Below are 13,881 nucleotides of genomic sequence, written 5' to 3' on the forward strand. Positions count from 1 at the left end.
ATGAGACCAGTTAAATGAAAATAAAGTGAATGAGCCGCTTTTTATTTCAGTTAATTCTCCAAGCACATAGGGTGCTCTCTTTTCATATTACTGATATACCATTTCTGGGGATTGCACATGATGAGGAATATCAGTTGATCCCCCACATCTGGTACCTAATGCTGATCAAGAAAAAGAAATCTGTTTACCATGAAATATTTTTTCTCTCACTAGTGCAGCCATTTTGTAGGATCACAGCTTGCATATATTTTCTAATATATTTGTTTACTGTAAACCTAATTATTGAGCCCATCAAGTCCTTTCTACTGATATTTATTTTTAGCATTTAGACATGTGTGAGTGTCTAATACTCACAGCTCAACCTCCCAAAAGGCTTGTGGCTGAACAGGTCATAACCATTCTGCCCCAAGAACACTAATTTATGGTTAGAAGTTTGCATTGGCAGGTGCAATTGACACCTGCATCAAAGGTCACTGGTGAGTATGTGTAACAGGCCCTGTTTGGGTCTCAGTATAGTTTAAGACTGCTCCTCAACTTGAGCTGAAGGACGAAGGGCAGGTTTATGTTTAAAATGCCGCAGCAGCGCAGCTACACTGGTGTAGCACTTCAGTGAAGACACTACTACACCAATGGGAGAGTTTCTCCTGTCAGTGTCATTAATCCGCCTCAGCGAGAGGCAGTAGCTTTGACAGGAGAAGCCCTCCCATCAACATAGTGCTGTCTAATCTGGGGGGTTGAGACGGTATAACTGTGTTGTTTAGGGGTGTGGATTTTTTACAAGGCCACTGGTGAGTATGTGTAACAGGCCCTGTTTGGGTCTCAGTATAGTTTAAGCCCAGGGTCTTCAGCACTAAAAGACTGAGCACGTAGTGATACCAATATAAGTTTGTACGGTAGGCCAGGCCAAATCTGTTAGCCTTATGTTGTAGCAGTCTTGTAATCCTTTTATGTGGACCATCCATTAGAGAAAGGACTAAGATTCATACTTTCCTAGTGTGGGTTACGCATACTCCTCCAATGCATTTCTACAGGTACAGTGCCTCCGTCCCTCACCACTTGTCTGGTGTTCCTCCTCTTAACAGCTCTGCTTTTCTTCTAATGGCCATAACTGAGTCCAGAGAGTTTATAAATACTTAATATGTTTAGGTGCATAAACCGGGCACAGATTCCATGCGACTGCAAACAACCGAATTCTGGGCATGTAAATTCTATCCTTTGTGTACGTGCAAAAATTGTGTATACAAGTGACTTTGTAGGCCTCTCTAAAAATATGTATCCCTTACTGACCTCTAAAGAGTTCCCTTTTGTCTTGATTTAATCAATACTTCTTTCTAGTAATTTACATTTTAATGTCCATTATTTGTAGCTACAGAAAGAAGCAGGGAATGCATAGATACCTCTGATCACAACTAACTTATGCACATGGAAAACTACTGATTTTTTTGTGTGTGTGTATTTCCCAATTATGAGTCAGGTAGTAACACCTGGATCCAATCTGATGAAGTAATTTATCACTGAATGTGATTACTTTGAAGCACAACTGGATCAAATGATGCATTACTCTGCTTTTTAAAAGTCTCTGTAATATGGCTAAATATTTTACTTACTATCCCTATTGCAAGAAATAAAACTAAATGATATTTGTCTACTCAGAGTGGAAACAGTGATGTTCACTGAAAATAAACTGCAACCTAAATATTTGTGCCCAGTTAGAACCCAATATATATATCCAAACAGTCAATTAACTCAGGCTTCATGTCCTGCATAAAGTATGAGTACAAAATGAGCACACAAAGAAATTGAGCCCACAATGAATAAACATGGCCTGGTGGAGAATTGATTCTACAGCATTCTGTACTATTGATACTGTATAACATGGAGAGAAGAAAAAAATAGATAAGAAAGGGAAAGTGCTTAACTCTACTCTGGTTATTTCCTGCAGAATAACCTTCTCAACTTACCATAACTCAAGCAACTGGCATGTGGCATGTTTTGCAGATGGATCATCATCAGCACATCTACAGCTGTGCGTATTAGACACTCAAGCATGTCTAATTCCTGCATGGCAGATGGTGCATATATTTTCTGGATCAGGTGTTTTTTTTTTTTTTTTAATAGCTGCCATAGTTCACAATGGTTTTGGCAATGCTGCGCTTGGCACCAATAGCTGGTTGAGGAGTGTTAGTGTCTGGAAAAAAAAAAGTTAGACTCCTATCTCGATTTTTGTCAGAGTGGCTTTGAACTGAATTGTGTCTAATCCTTTCTTTCTTTCTTTCTTGGCAATACAGTGTTGCTAGGACCTCACTGAGAGAAAATCTAATCAGCAGAGGTATCTTTGGTCCATGATATCTCAATTTATACAATACAATCAAATTTTATTTTTCTGTCACATAAGTGATATAGACTATTGTAAAACCTTTATATAGAAAATCACTAAGATATAACACGCAAGGCATTGGGGTGGTTTGGGCTAACAGAGCATTGAACACAGAACCACAGGACTTGGGTTGGGTTACCCGCTCTGCTAATAACATGGTATGAGACTTTGGACAAGTCTTTCCATTGAAGACAAATTTAAAATTAAACACGTTCATTAGTGTTCACAGGATCATGCACTTTGTTTTTAAATCTTGGAGAGACGTATAAAGCTCACTATGGCTGATGAAAATTTGTTCATTAACTTTCAAATAAGAAACATTTAGAATGGACAAATGCCTCATTAAGTGTGATGTACAAATAGCAGCACAGGTGGATGGGGAATGGAAGGAGCCAGCAAAGGACCAGCTGAACTGTAAGTAATTTTATATCTGGGAAGGACCAACAATAAGTTGCATCCATTTCTAGCATGCCCAGTTACTATGGCATCTCAGTTTGTTGCAGCCATTTGAAAAACAGCAGCAGTTTGTTCCAAGCCAGTGAATTGAAATCAGTGTTAAATGTGCAAAGGCAGAATATTACAAATGCAACAAAAGTTTTTTTTTTACTTTACTTTAGGTTTAGTCCTGCATTCATTGGACATCCATACTCTTTAACTTCACTTGCTAGTTTGAAGGATCAAGCACCAAATGTTAATTATTCCTCTTTGCATCTGAGTGCCAGTTGTGCTATGCTGGGGTGGGGGTGGGGGAATAATCTTAAGGAAATATTTGTGTCACTTATTTTCATTATGTTAAGGAGAGATGTGGCATCTTCCACTGTCATTCAGTCAGTGCTGCTTTTGTTAAAATGAATCTGATACATTTTGCTCTCTTATGAAACTTATTTAAGATTTATTGTCGATTTGGAATTTAAATACCATGGAACTTATATTGACTTTTTATTTTTATCATTTTGGAGTTGGTTTACAGATTGACTTCTAAAGATCACACTGTCGGAAGAAAAAATGTTAAAACTGAAACAAATACAAATACACACTGTTACATGTAAAGTTCATCCCTTTCTAGATGAAGAAAGATCAACAGTCTTTGACTCAACAGAGTTTTAAATATTTCATTGTCCACAAAGAAATTCACAGTAAAGTTATCCCGTTGTTCTGTTTGCACTGTGATTACCCTTTCAAATTGATTTACAAGAGAATTCTATTAGGAGAAATAGTGGTAAATTGCATTTTTCAGTCTCGGCAGTATATTGTACCCCCTTTCAGAAAGAGTGACCAGTAACATCCAAGCTCAGTACTAACTTTTACACCTTTCTTGCATGCTGAATGAGATTAGAATTTATGCAACTATATATTGTTGGGTCTTTTGTTTGTCGTCCATTTACACCACTGAGAAGGTTTTATGCCTAGGCGTATCATCTTTGCACATTCATGATTCCGAGGGTAGATGGCAGCAGAGCTACAACAAATATACATTTTATGAACACCTAGTCTAGTAAATAGACCTCTGTCTGCCAGAGGTCTGCTATAATTATACAAAAAAATACGAAAAGCTGAACCTTGAAAAGATACTAAAATGACTGAAATCTGATTGTGTTCAGAAAATTAGAGGAGACTTCAGTTTAATAGCTTATACTTGTAGCCCATACTGCACATCAATAACAACGTTCGTACTAAGTTTTGTTTAATAATCAGAACAATGTATTTTATTTAGCAAAACTTAATAATGAAGCCTACTGTAAACAGTGATAAATGCAAATTTATGTGATCTTCATGTATTGTTTCCCATAATGCAACCATCAATTTATCTACTACTGTGGGACTGGATATGGATCTTAGATAGCCCATTCAAATAATAATTGACCATTAACTGCACAAAAGACACACTAATTATTTTTTTCACTAACTTTGAAAGGAAATACTTGGTAACAAAAACAAAACAAAAAAATCCCACAACCCATTACGAGCCAAGGATATTAGAGAAATGAACTGTTCATTAAAACACTATATTAGAAAAGGTTATTGTGATATATAAATAAAAGAAGCTGAGAGCAATTATGTTTTAAAAATTAAACAGCAAAGTAGAGCATGTAGCTTTTCACTCCAATTAAATGAACACAGATGAAAGCAAGCAAACGATAAAGACAACTGGATAAGCAGTTCAGAGCAGGTTTTCGCTTACTGTTCAAATAATGATCTGCTCACACTATAATTTCCAATGTAGTCTACAACAGAAGAACAATTTGGATTTCTACATCACAAGAAAGGGCTGATCAGACTTAGGAACAGAACCAGACCTGAAACCCAGATTCAGAACTGAACTTTGCATATAGAATTTCTTATAAGAAGCTCAGTCAAAACCCTGGATTCAAATATTGGGGAGTTTGAAATCTGGATATGAATGTTGTAGTCTCATCTGATTTTATCAGTCTTTCCATTAGAAACTATTTCTGTTGTTTCTACTCAGTTGTGAAAAGAAAAGGAGTACTTGTGGCACCTTAGAGACTAACCAATTTATTTGAGCATGAGCTGTAGCTCACGGAAGCTCATGCTCAAATAAATTGGTTAGTCTCTAAGGTGCCACAAGTACTCCTTTTCTTTTTGCGAATACAGACTAACACGGCTGTTACTCTGAAATCAGTTGTGAAATTTCTCCTGGCTTAAAAAAAATTAAAAACTTTAGTCCCAAGGTTCAGTTTGGGTGTGTGTGCGCGTGCGCGCCTTTTTCCTGGGTGATTTTCAATTAATTTAGAACTCAGAAGTCGTGTTTGACTAGTTCAAATTATTGCTTCTAATGTGCATTATTTTGTATTTGTTCACACTGAATTTCATCTACCATCTTGCTCCTCATTCGCCCATGTTTGTTCAGTCCCTCTGAATTCCATCAACATCTCTTCTGTAGCCTTAACTATTCTAAGTAATTTAGTGTCAGTGTCAGCTTTTGCCACCTCATGTTCAATGCCTTAAAAAATTAATACGTATATTAACACTAGGCATAGTATGGAGACCTTGTAGAACCCCATGTAGCCTTTTTGCCCTGGGGAAAGTAGACCATTTATTTTTCTTGTTTTCCGACTCTTAGGTTTTCATTTATGTAAGTAATTTATTTGGATTTTCAAAAATCTTTCTTCAGAATCCTTCACAAGAAAATATTAAAGAATCTAAGTAGTTTGTGTGATGAGAGATAAAATACATTGACCATTTTAACTGTTATTTTGTCGATATCTTCAAAAGAATGCTAATAGATTAGAGGGGCATGATTTTTCCTTTCCCAAAGCCATACTGGTTTGTCTCTATCATATTTTATTCATCTAGGTATTTGCTGAGATTGCAAACTCTTTGAGGCAGGGACTGTTGTCTTTTGTTACAAGTGTGAAGAGCAATTAGCACAGTGGGGTCCCAATCCTAACTGAGGTCTTGAGGTGTCACTCCTGCGAAACAAATACCAGTGCTACTCGTATTTTTAATTATCATTCAACTAATTTACCAGATACTGCAATAAGGCTCACTAGTCTGTAATTCTCAGAATTTCCCTTACTGCACCTTTTAAAGATAGGTAGAACATTGGATGCTGCCCCATCATGATAAAAAAAAATTATCAATATATGGTGGTGAAGAGTGACAAAAAGAAAATATCTAGCTTCTCTGGAATCTTCTTATCCTCAATGGCTCCTTTAGCTTCTGGTTATTCCTGTGGACCCACCAAGCAGACTACCGCCTTTTGATATACTTACATAGTCTTTGACTGTTTACTCTTCAGTTTTCCTCTTAGCCTTCCTAATTTCACTCTTACATTTAACTTGCTCCTTCCTACCTGTTTCCACTGGACTTGATTTCCAGTTTCTGAAGGATACTTGCTTGACTCAAATAACCTACTAAACCTTGCAATTTAATCTTTTTTTTCATTTTCCTGTCTCTGTGTTCCTCAGAGGTATACTTGTCTTCTGCAACTGTCATGGAATGCTGATGTAGCTGCTACACTGATCTAAGGAGTTTTAATTTGCGTACATCTGAATGGTCTCTTTTGACTAGCATCCTCATTTAAAATAAATGTCCCTTTCTAAACTGAACTAATTTTTGCATGCCCCTCTATCTAGGATTGATTTATATTGGGGTCACTATTGCTTAGTGCAGTGTTGCCAACACTCATGATTTTATCACATCTTGGGTTAGATTTATCCCCCCCCCCCCCAGAGTCTTAGCTCCTGGAGACCTTTTATTACAGTAGAATTTCAGCTTACTTTTAAAAAATGAAATACATTTCTAGCCCTCCTGGTTGCAGAGAAAAGCTTGAAAATGAGTCTAATGTCTCAGACACCAGAAAGGAAAAAAATGGGTTAAGAAAAAACTCATTCATTTTAATTGTCTCATATTTTGCAAGGCCATGACTCAAGATTTTTGAATGTTGAGAGTTGGGAATACTGTTAGTGGCTCAACAGTAAGTATGTCTTGGAGCAACTCCCATGTGTTATGACTCAGACTCTGATCCGGCAAACATTGATGCATTAAGAATGTGCATTAATCTTTGCAGGCTTGGGATCCACATTGAGAATAATCTTGCCTTGTGTGTTCTAGAACTGGCTGTTCCGAGAAGCAACCATTTAATCTGTGATTCAGCAAAAGCACTTCAGCATGTGCTTAAATCCCACTCAAGTCTGTTAACCAGTAACTGATTCATAAACGTGAATGTGATCCAGCCATTAGAGTATGACAGACCATCACTCTGTGCAAGCATGGGTTACACAAAACTTGGATGTCCAAGTTGTTACAATATGTGCTGAACCTCCTATTGCGATTTAACTAGAGAAGTTTGATGAATTTTATGATATGTAGATAATACTCTTTTTTTTTAAATGTCTTTGAGTTGTAGCATTAAAAATGTAGATATAATAGATTATGAATTTAATTAAAAAGTATCAGAGTTCTAGACCACTCAAGTTGATTGATTAACATACTGCTGGGAAATTCATTAAAAAGTAGAGTACCAATGCGGGATAACATTCATTCATTCATTCACTAGCTGTGATGCAAATTACTAGGGACTATCCTGGGACAAATAGAAGTCACTAATTCTAGTTTATATGTTGGTGGTTAATGGAGAAAATATACAGGGAAAAAATGAAAGCAACTATTTTCAAACCAAGGAATGATCTGAGATTTACATAAAGATATGCTGTTCGCCACTCATAGTCTGTGTTGTTACTAAACAGACAAACAGTGATTTGCATTTGGGGGTTTGTACATAAATAATCTGAGGCAATATCTGTTTGTTCCTTTTTAAAAAATAATATAAAATTCAGACAACTGTGGATTACCAAATAAAGAAGTATGCAGAAACACACGTCTGATTCCTGATCACAGCTAAATATCTCTAGGGAACACTACTGGAGCTCAATTTTGCTTCGGTTACATTTAGCCCCGATGGCAATATTTGCAGGTATCTTATATTTTACTGCCATGTTGTTATAACATCATCACTACTTTTAAAAGCTATAGAGCCAGATTTGCATGTGGTGTAAATCATGGATATACACCAGCTGAGGATGTGATGCAACATGTTTATCTAACATATAGCATGGACCCCCCCCCCACAAGTTATTCACCAGCATATAAAGGAATAACTATAGCAGTCATCAATTTTCTCCCATTTTACCCTTTTGGGGGAATATGTGTCTTAACAAGACTATTATTCAGTTCCACAATTTAACCAATCGATTCTAATATAATAAAGATATACTACTAGCTAGAATTGTTCAGTGCATTTCCCCCCTGGAAGATGGCACTTCCAGGTCAAGTTTTAGACACAATCATGTGGGGAAGATTCTACTGTACAGTCTTGTGAATGAACAAGGAATTTAATTTCTTTACAGGGCTCCTAGTTCAGCGTCATTCATGATCACTAAATTCACTTAACTTTTTATCTACTTTTTGTTAGTAACTTTTTCTCTGATGGACACTTTTGTTTGCTTGCTATATTTTGTGTGTGTGTGAAAACAAGCTCAGAGTGAAAATTGAATACATTATACTTCTAGCTCATGGATCTGAGTTTTCAAGATTTATAAGATATTTTTTTTTCCAGTGGTATGTTCTTCAGTAAAGAATTGTAATTAAAGAAAAACATTTCAAAAATGCACAGGTTCATACAGGTTCAGAGCAATTAGCTAGGTAATTAGAAGCATGATAAAAGGGGAAGCATGGAAAAAGGAATTTAAACCCCCTTGAACTGTTACATCAAAAAGTGAATAAGAAAGAGTAAATTAATAGTATAGCATATAGGCAAAAGATAAAGCCATTATTTGGGGGGGGGGTGGGGAGGGGGAGAAGTGTTTGCTTATTTATCTAGAATTACTATTCATCATGTGTAATAAAGTTACAGAATGTGCAGGTACCAAATTGCTTGCTACTCATTTCTACCTATTGGTACCCAGATTATGGCCTTATCCTATCAGCTGCTGTAAAACCGTCAGCCCTTGTCAGGATCAGATCCATTAGTCCAGGATGAGTAACTTGCAACATATTGGGTAAAGAGTGTAATTCCCCAAAACTAAAATGTGACAATAGATGAAACAACAATAAGAAAACCTGGATGCTGTCAAAGTCAGAGTTACCCAAGTAGTTACTCTGAAAAGGGATGGGAAGTAGAATTAGGACATGAATTTGAGATTTTTCACACAGATTACAATTCAGCAAGGCACTTAAGCATATGCTTAAATCCAGCATAGTTCAAAGCATCAAAATCAATGGGATTGAAGCACTAGCTTAAAGTTATGCATGTGTTTAAGTGTTTTTCCTGGCCTATAATGGCAAAATCCTAAGCACAGGGCCTGCTAGGTGGGAGGGGCACTGGACTAATACAGGGAAAGATGGAGGAATTTTTCCTCAGGCTGCCAACTGGTTGTGGAAATGCTCTGTACAAGCCAGAGCATCACATTGTACGCTGCCTCCACACAGTCCCTACCCCCAATCTTTCCACATTTTGACACAGTGGACCCACACTCTTTCCACTTCTAGGGCATCTGTTCTAGTCCTGGCCTATACAGTTCACCTCACCCTGAACTCAGTTGACTCTGGGCAAAGAAACACTTAGCACCTCTCCCTGTATCTGTCACTTGAAATGTGTTGTAAATTTTTGTTAGTGATAACTCCTACTACAAAGGAGAGCTGGTCAAACTCTGCTAAAGCACTGCTCAAATATTTGATTATATTCCAAACATCTGTTCAGTGAATGATATGTATGCTCCTTTGTATTCAAAGTTTCTGAACATTTGCACAAGTGGGATTTGATCAAAAAATATTTTGGGAATGGCTAGTGGGTAAGATTCACCCCTGTGCCATGGGCCAGCATGTGGTTTATGCCTAACTTCAGTTCCATTTTAACTTTATTTAAGGGGTTAAGTGAAACTAAGTGAGGCGTAAGCTACATGCTTGTTCTCTGCACAGGGGTGAACTTCACCACTTACAAATATCCATACTGACACACACACAAAGATATTCATATATCCTGCATGAATACATTATTCTTTATTCACTGTTTCTTATTTGCTATTCATCGTTTGTTATTCATTATTCTGCTTTAAAATGTCAGTCATCCAAGCAGAAACAATATCAAGAGACTTAGGTAACCATTCATACACCATGAAGAGCGAATAACAAATTGTCAAAGTGAACAGTTTCCAGACAACTTGTGGGTTGAAACGTATTTGCATAAACAGTTGATTGAATGATTACAGATATGGAGAGTGAAACATCAACTTCTATTCAGGTAATGTATTTACTATGAAAAATATGACTGTCTGCTACGCAATCCAGAAACTATTAATTATTTCTATTACAGTAGTACGTAGCCCAACCGAAATTGGGTTTCTGTTATGGTAGGCATTGTGCAAACACCTAGTACAAGACAGTCCCTCTTTCAAAGCATTCAAAGAGCTTAAAATCTAACTAACTAAATGTCATAAATATAAAGGGAAGGGTAAACCCATTTAAAATCCCTCCTGGCTAGAGGAAAAATCCTCTCACCTGTAAAGGGTTAAGAAGCTAAAGGTAACCTCGCTGGCACCTGACCAAAATGACCAATGAGGAGACAAGATACTTTCAAAAGCTGGGAGGAGGGAGAGAAACAAAGGGTCTGTGTCTGTCTGTATGCTACTTTTGCCGGGGATAGAACAGGAATGGAGTCTTAGAACTTTAGTAAGTAATCTAGCTAGGTACGTGTTAGATTATGATTTCTTTAAATGGCTAAGAAAAGAATTGTGCTGAATAGAATGACTATTTCTGTCTGTGTGTCTTCTTTGTAACTTAAGGTTTTGCCTAGAGGGATTCTCTATGTTTTGAATCTAATTACCCTGTAAGGTATCTACCATCCTGATTTTACAGGGGTGATTCCTTTACTTCTATTTACTTCTATTTCTATTAAAAGTCTTCTTGTAAGAAAACTGAATGCTTTTTCATTGTTCTCAGATCCAAGGGTTTGGGTCTGTGGTCACCTATGCAAATTGGTGAGGATTTTTACCAAACCTTTCCCACGAAGTGGGGTGCAAGGGTTGAGAGGATTTTGGGGGGAAAGACGTGTCCAAACTACGTTTCCCAGTAAACCCAGTTAGAGTTTGGTGGTGGCAGTGAATATTCCAAGGACAAAGGATAAAATTAATTTGTACCTTGGGGAAGTTTTAACCTAAGCTGGTAAAAGTAAGCTTAGGAGGTTTTCATGCAGGTCCCCACATCTGTACCCTAGAGTTCAGAGTGGGGGAGGAACCTTGACACTAAACCATCAACAAGATGTTTTGGGGATCTTTTATATAGCAAAAGGAGTCGCATGCACTTATATAAGTGCAGGGTACTGTTATGTTAACTATTAAGTAAGTACCACTCTCACATGATCAAGGACCAGGAAAAGAAAATGCATTCATTCCTCTGTTTTAATGCTTTTTTTTGCTCACATCTGGAAACATCTTAAATGTTTCTAACGTGCTATTCAGTTGACAGCACTCTGTGCAGCAGAGAGACAGATAGTGCTCAGATTCTGGTAGTTAAAGCCAGACAAATTCAAATTAGAAATAAGGCACATTTTGTTTTAACAGTGAGTGATTAACCATTGGAATGAACTACCAAGGGAAGTGCTAGATTCTCCATCTATTGAAACTTAATATGAAAAGTGGATGAGTGTGGAAGATGTGCTCCAGCCAAACGTAAGTTAGTGGGCTCAGTACTGAAGCAACTGTGTGAAATTCTGTGGCTTGGGTTATATAGGAGGTCAGACTAGATGATCTAATGGTGGCTTTTGGGCTTAAAAATCTATGAATGTCGATCACCCTTACCCATTTTACTTGGAAGTTTTGCCTGTGTTGTACTTCAAGAAGGCAGTGGAAATTTCAGTACTCAGATGCATCATTGCAGCCTGTGCTGATTGCTAAACTGGCCCTTTCATTGACTCTTTCTTAGTCATCTCCTTATCCAGCGGTTCTCAAACTGTGGGTTGGGACCCCAAAGTGGGTCACAACCCTGTTTTAATGGGCTCACAAGAGCTGGTGTTAGACTGGCTGGGGCCTTGGGCCGAAGTCAAAGGCCGAGCACCACTGCGAGGGCCTGAAGCTGAAGGCTAAGCCCTACCACCCAGGGCTCAGGCTTTGGCTTCAGCCTGGGGCGGCAGGGCTCAGGTAGCAGACCCGAGCCCTGGGACGAAGCCCTGGGGCTTTGGCTTCAGCCTTCCCCCCGCTTTGGCTGGTGAGGCTCAGGCAGGCTTCGGTCCCCCCACCTGGGGTAGTGTAATAATTTTTGTTGTCAGAAGGGGGTTGCAATACAGTGAAGTTTGAGAACCCCTATCCTTATCTTCCTGAACTGTAAGTCTAAGGGTTTTACGTGTATGTGCTTTTCAAGATGAGGAGGTGCAAAAAGTACTTCATGGCTCAACTATGTTTTGTAACCCATGAAAATCATTTGCGCTAATGCTCCAAACAACTCTGAACACAATGGAGAGTAATGATTGCAGTTTATGAGGAAGTGAGAGGTTCTTTTGAACATAGGGACTTTCATGGGGATATTCTTGGCACCTCTGGACACTTGGGTTTGAAATTGTCTTCTCCTGAGTGTTGATAGAAACCACAGCTGTCCATATGCTCTCTAAAGCTTCACACCAACTGCATTTTAGCTCAAGCATGAGTAGCACTCAAGTTTCACCCCGCTTCCCCTGATGGTCACCTACCTTGAGTTTAAAGCATCACATAACTCATGCTAATGATGTGTGTGTGTGTGTGTGTGTGGACATGAGTTGGAGTAGGGGCAACATCTGAGTTATACGTTGAGCTGGCACTGCAGTGAAGACAAGCTCTGAAAGTAATGTTCCTACCACTTTCCCAAAACCCTGGGCTACTTTAAAGTCAATAATACCATTGCCTTTGCCAATGTGTTTGGAATTTTTCAACTCATTGTAGTGCTTTTAACTGCGTGATCATTACATCATATGTACAAAGCCAGATTTTGGCCTCTCCTGTTTGCCTGCATAGTTAAGGGAGGGTAACAGTGCAGGGTGGGTTGGTGTACAGGGAGATGCTATTTCCCATCTCGTGTGGGTGGGTTGGGAATAAGCATATATGGGATGAGGAATGGGCAAAGCCTTGGCTCTGCCTCTCCAATTTACTGGGGGGAAGGGCGGCGCTGCACCAGGGGACGTACGTTGTTCCAGGTATTGGCACTGGTACAAGGTATGTCTTCCCTGCCCCCCCACCCATCCCTGATGTAACAAGTCGGGGAGTCCAATGCGTAATTCACATTAATTTCAAAGGGAAGGAGAAAAGTAAATCCACCCCAGATATGGGTGGAAGAAAGTAGTTCTAGCTCAATGCTTAACTTCAATGCTTTTGAATGTTTTGAAGTTGCAATGGTGTGGGCTTTTTAAATTTATTATGTTATTTAATTGATGTATAACTAGTGTGTTTGATTATTACTGCCCTCTGAGGGTGGTGGGGAAGCCTTAGAAATTAGATGAAAGTCTCACCAGGTTTATTTGTTGTTAATTAATAATCAGATATCCTTCATCTGTAGCAGAGTTTGGCAGCAAAAGAAGTTATAAAAAATATTGATTTAATGAGACGACAGACATTTGCTTTATTGACTATCCGGCTGTAAATGTAAAAATTATTTATTTTAAAAAAATTAGACAATTGTAGAAAAACAACCACCAAACAAACAACCCCTTCTTTGTAACAAAGCAATCAACAAATGTTGCTTTACTACTTCATCACAAGATATAGCCTGGAAATCGGCTTAATAAAACAGGGCTCAATTGTTTCATTTATAGTTCCATAGATTTTAAGGTCAGAATGTCCTCACCGCACATTAACTTGTGGTTGGGGGGTGGGGCCACTCAGTCATCTACCTGTACAGGACTTGTGGGTTTCTTCTCTGGGCTTGGCCCTAAAAAAGTGCTGGGTGAATACCGCTTAATTCATCACCTCTCATACCACAGGGTAGCTCAGTTAATGGTGGAATAGACCCAGCCTTGTATT

General features: G+C 38.3%; 1 long non-coding RNA gene across 2 annotated transcripts in view; it reads left to right on the forward strand.

The window, feature by feature from the left end:
* The window catches only part of LOC122461487, a 92,917-nt gene that overhangs the window by 47,668 nt on the left and 31,368 nt on the right, over nt 1-13,881 (forward strand). The window contains exon 1 of one of the 2 annotated variants that reach the window (XR_006283413.1): nt 1,762-2,026. The exons of the other annotated variant lie outside the window; for it this stretch is intronic. This is a non-coding gene — a long non-coding RNA (uncharacterized LOC122461487). Of the gene's footprint in view, nt 1-1,761; nt 2,027-13,881 lie in introns of those variants that run through there. 2 annotated transcript variants of the gene reach the window in all.

This window comes from Chelonia mydas, chromosome 8 (assembly GCF_015237465.2).
Source record: "Chelonia mydas isolate rCheMyd1 chromosome 8, rCheMyd1.pri.v2, whole genome shotgun sequence".
NCBI lineage: Eukaryota > Metazoa > Chordata > Testudines > Cheloniidae > Chelonia > Chelonia mydas.